Here is a 5,489-nt window from a genome sequence, read left to right as displayed (position 1 = left end):
TTATCAACAAAAATGTGACATTGTTTTTTCATATCTTTAAGATGTCCTCGAAATGGATGGTCAGACTGCAAAAGTCATAAAATGCATCCATGAAGTGATCACCACTGTGTAACCTAGCCCTAGAAGGGCTCTTGTTGTTTCATAAGTTAATTAAATGATCACAGGCATTCTAGGTCTATGTGTAACCCACATGTGAAATCAGGGTGTACAATATATGAAATAAATAAATATGAGCAGTTCATTAAAATGTAGTTCATAACAGCAAAATTGATAAATCAGGGTTAAAATGGAAGTGGTTTCATAATGTTTAGAGTCAGCAGTAAAACTGTACGTGTACAAAAAACAACAACATCCCTTTAAGGGACAGGCAGGTGAGGTGACTTCCCCTTTAACGACAGTACCCTACTTGTGTGTGTGTGTGGTGGCTGCACAGAAGCAGACAACGTCAGAACAGAAAGCTGCTAAACTGATTAAAAAGAGGAAACCTGTGATAAGAAACGTTTGATTTAAAACCTAAAACAGTGACACACACTTGTGTCAAGTGTTTGGTCAGACTTGGGAGCAGAACCTGATCGGTTTGTTTTGAGTTTGTGCAGACCGAGTGTTTTGGTGAGTTTAAAAACAATTCATTGATTCATTGCACTAGATGTTGTGATTGAACTTTTACATGGACAGCGATTTGCCTATTATTTCATGACTAAGAGTATATTGTGTATGTTTTGATGATAACATGTTGGTTTGTTCATGGTAAAACATGAGTACAATTATAAAGGCAGCTGCTGGACAGCCTGCTGAGTGCTGAGCTGCTGGCAGTAGTAATCAGCATCAATTTGGGTCTAGTTGTGCAGATGTAAGAGTTTAGTGGGTTCCACTTGCTCCATCAGTAATGACATTTCTTATTGGTTAGTGGGCGGCACCTCATTGACTGGTGTCCACGTTTAGAGTGGTGTCAGTCTAACATGAGACATTTCTAGCCCAAACATTTAGACTCGTAGAGGTTTTTTTCGATTCTGACGAATCTCTCAACGAGAGTCTAAACGACTAGGTCCCCTTTAAGAGGGCTCGTGTTTACGTTTCTGCCTCAAAATCACTCTTACCTTGTACAAATGCAAACAATGCAAACATTTTCAACAAGAGTCTGTATGTTTACTGTGATGAATACTAGTTGTTCTAAACATGCTAAATGTACCAACATGAAGTGGTGATGTTTTGTACATGTTTCAATTCATTATTTTGACATACTAAACTGTAAACTCTTTATAAAAACATGCTCTTGGTCACACTGTTGATTCTGTTATAGACGTGCTGAGGATTGGGTGTGTTACACAGACAGAAACTGACCAGATACGTCTGTATTTACCAGGTACATTGTGTTGTTATTTCATTGAAATCTGTGTTGTATGTTTATTGATTGGGTCAGTCTAACATGAGACATGCCCATGGTAAGATGTGTTCCTCAGCACACTATATTTTCAACAAGAGTCTGTATGTTTACTGTGATACTGTGATGAATACTGCATGGTTATTCTAAACATGCTAAATGTACCAACATGAAGTAGTGATGTTTTCAGTTAGTTATCTTGCCATACAAAACTGTTTATAAAAACATGCTCTTGGTCACGTTGCTAATTCTGTTATAGGCGTATGCTGAGGATTGGGCGTGTTACACAGACAGAAGCTGACCAGATATACGTCTGTGTATTTTACCAGGACCAGGTACATTGTGTTGTTATTGCCTTGAAATCTATCGTATGTTTATTGATGATGGTGTCAGTCTAACATGAGACATGCCCATGACGTGGCAGCGGTGGCCGAACGGTTTGCGGAGCGGTCTTGTTATCGGAAAGGTCGCCAGTTCGAATCCCCGGACCGGCACGTTAAAATTACCACCGCTGAAGTGCCCTTGAGCAAGGCATTGAACCCCTACCATGAAATGTTCTATGAGCAGGGTCTGGCTGTAACAAGCATCTCGAGCTTAGTCCATTCACCCTGGGTAAACAAAGAACTTTGCTTTGCTTTGCTTATGTGTGTTACACAGACAGAAGCTGACCATATACGTCTGTGTATTTTACCAGATTAAACTGTCAACAAGAGCGAAGTCGTCTGGAACGTCATTATTCCACAACACAACGCAGATCAAACGGTACACAATGCAGCTAGTGATAATTGACTCACAGTACCTGAAGCAATGAGTTGAGTAATTGAGTATCTGTTGTGTTGTACAGGTCAGGTTTTTTGTCCCAGTTGGAACAACACAGTGCTGGAGATCATCAGGATGGCGAGCTAGAAGCCCACGGACAGTGATTCAAAGAACCATCCTACAGTGCTGGGGTCCACTTTGCACAGTGACAGGCCACTGGGTAACTCACTGCCAGAGCGGTAGGAGTGTTGGAGCTTGATTTGTTATTTTATTATTTTTGGATTGAATTGAGTCAAGGCACACCTTGAGAACTGAGTCAAAGTGCCAAGACACAAACTGAACTAGAAAAAGTGCCCTTCTGGGCACAGGTCTCCACCTGTCCACCAGGAGGATAGGAGTGTGTGTGTGATGTTTGGAAAAATGTTTAGGAGTGATATAAACATGTTTGTTTGTTTGCAACAATTTTCTTCATTTTGTTGAGGAATTGCAGAGCCAGATCACTCATAGCATCTCTGAGGAGGATAGAATTCTGGATGAGCGGGACATGTGCAGCATTTTGTACAAAACTTCTGAAAACTTTGGAAGGCAATCTTAGCCAATCAGTGTAGAATCTGAGAAATCAAACATACTCGTCTTGATCACATGACTACAGAGATCATGTATACTGATTTGCATGAGATTTGGATGAAATCTGTGCAGAAATCGGCCTCATGGTGGCGCTATAACCGGCAGATGTGGAGGGATGCTGGGAAAATGTTTTTTCCATGGCCTCTAGGGAGTGTGCATACAAAGTTGTACACAGATCGATGCAGTTATAGGTAAAAACAGGAATTGCCCTGTTATAGCGTCACCATGAGGCTGATTTGGAAAGAAATTAGTGGCATGTCGTCCTCGGCCTAGTGGAAATGTGCGTGTATAATTTCATGGAAATTGCACACTGTTTGTGATTTGTGGCATTTTGTTCGAACGGACCAATCATGTGAGCTTTGGAAGCGAATCTTAGCCAATCAGGATGGAAGATGGGAAATGGTGCAGATCCGTGTTGATCACATGACTATGGAGATGGTATACTGAATTGTGTGATGGATGTATGATTTTTTTTTAAATGTGTACGAGTAGGCTAATCTACAGAAATGTGTTTTGCCTAAATCGGCCTCATGGTGGCGCTATAACAGGCCGTTGAGGAATATTTGGGGTAGAGGTTTGTCGTTGGCATCCAGGGAGTGTGTGTGCAAAGTTTGGCATGGATCGGGGATTAGCTGGTAACGGACGGACGGAACAAAGGACGGACACACACACACACGCATGGACGGAGTGCAAAACATACTCTCTCCCCATGCCTTCGGCCTGGTGGAGACAACTCCCCATGCCTTCGGCCTGGTGGAGACAACTACAGAGTCACTGTTCATTTGTTTTTGGAACTGAACAAGGACTGAGTTACAGTGTTACATACACTACGTTTTGATACAGAACAATTGATTTGAACTATAACCTGATTCAAATAGGCTATAACATATTATGTTGCATTTTATTTTCATGATTCAAATTGTGATATATGGTTGTTCATTCTGTTTTTGATTTGAGAAAAGGGAAAGAAAGAATTAACTCAAGATATTAGAATACAAATAGTGACAATAGGAACAACTAGTTTTCTAAGAAACTAAAAGTAACCTCGGCGATACGTGTGCTACAGAAGCCCATTTTAAAGAAAACATAAAGCTAAAGGCGCAACTGGCCAGTTGAGTTTGCGTGTGGCTCTTACGAGTCCGACCCACTGTTGGACGGCACTCGTCGGTCACCACAGAGAGCTATTTGATAATTACGTGCCACTATTGACGAGTGCACGTTAATTCAGCCGTCACACAGAATTTACAGAAAACTCAACGCATCGTTGAGTTTACCTACCAGGAATTGTTTAGGGACTTTCTGGGAAAGTGTGCATGTGTTCACATTAACAACTCACGCCAATTCCCCCTGTCCCATGTGGACTGGGACACGGTTCCATGTTTCACCCATACACTGCAATTGGCAATGGCACTGTAATTCGACGATGGGTTTGTAAATGGCACATTTTATTATGTGTATGTCTTTTTTTAAATGGGTAAAATAGCGCGTTTCTGCACGCATAAAATGTCTCCAAATGGCCATCCCTGCTTGGACATGGGCAAAAAGCACTATAGTCTACTAAGGGCAGACATTTGTAAAATAATACATGTATTCCAAACTCCCAGTAGCTTTCGGAATAAAGTGTTTATACGGTGATCTAACGGATATTCTATTCCAATTGAGGTGTTTACATGAGCATTTTTATTCTGATGACTGGAATGAATATTCATTCCGACTGAATTTCTGCATGTAAATGAGCCAGTGTTGTGGTTCATCACTACTGTCATACAGACCTGAGATTTCTGCTAGTCCAACCAAAAGCCAAGGTACTTCAGCATGAATATGGCACCCCCATGTGGAGCTCCGAGGGTACAACAATATATCCCATGCTAGTATGAAATTAACAAATTGAAACAGTGAATTTGAGTAAAACAAATTTGTTTTTTGGAAATCGCAAAATTGAAACATGCAAATGTGACGATAGATAATGTAAATACAGAGAGTATATGAAATAAAATGTCTTGGTGTGATACTACACCACAAAACCCCATATTTCATATTTAAGAGCTAAGATGGCAAGAAGTGTTTCTATACTGGGGAAATCAAAACGGGTGGCATGGTGACTTATCGTGGTCATCACCCAGTCAGCACTATCATTTTTTCAATGTGCGTTCTACCCTCTGCCAGCTTGTCTGGTGCGGTTCCACCCCGCACCACAGTGAGCGCACTTGCGGCCAGCTCCACAGTACAGCTCCTTTGAGTACACTACTCTACAAAGGACAAAAAAAATAAATGGTGACAAACAGTTGATGATTAGATCACAATTACAAACATTTCTTTATTGAGCATCAACTTGACAGCTTTAAATCAGGGGCCAGACATCAGCAAAAAGAACAGAATTAAACCAGCAAATACAAACAATCACGACTTCAGACTCCCAAAAACAAAACCTATTTTAGGTTTTAACCTGAAACCTTACGGCTGCAGGCACACCCTGCCATCATCACCCCCCCCCCCAAGCCTGAGGCGTACTTGGAGGCGCTGCAATGTATTGTTCAGTGTCTTGCCCAAGGACACTTCGACATGTAGACAGGAGGAGCCGGGATTCGAACCACTGACCCATGGATCCTCGGACGACCCTTGTATGCAACTATGCATTCATGTCCAATTAGGTGCTGTGAGTGATATACTTTAACAAAATGTTGTGGGGAGAAAAGTGAAATTAAGCTCTGACTGCCTCTAT

The 5,489-nt window shown here is 41.4% G+C and overlaps 1 long non-coding RNA gene across 1 annotated transcript; it reads left to right on the top strand.

Annotated features, from left to right (window-relative positions):
- Positions 1–366: 366 nt before the first annotated feature.
- On the top strand, positions 367–4,724 carry LOC306939780. The gene is made up of 5 exons (XR_013791927.1): positions 367–609; positions 1,301–1,363; positions 1,641–1,716; positions 2,076–2,143; positions 2,226–4,724. It is a non-coding gene; the product is annotated as an uncharacterized lncRNA (long non-coding RNA).
- The last annotated feature ends 765 nt before the right edge of the window (positions 4,725–5,489 follow it).

This window comes from Electrona antarctica, assembly GCF_951216825.1.
Source record: "Electrona antarctica genome assembly, chromosome: 16".
NCBI lineage: Eukaryota > Metazoa > Chordata > Actinopteri > Myctophiformes > Myctophidae > Electrona > Electrona antarctica.
This window is presented reverse-complemented; position numbering and strand designations above follow the sequence as displayed.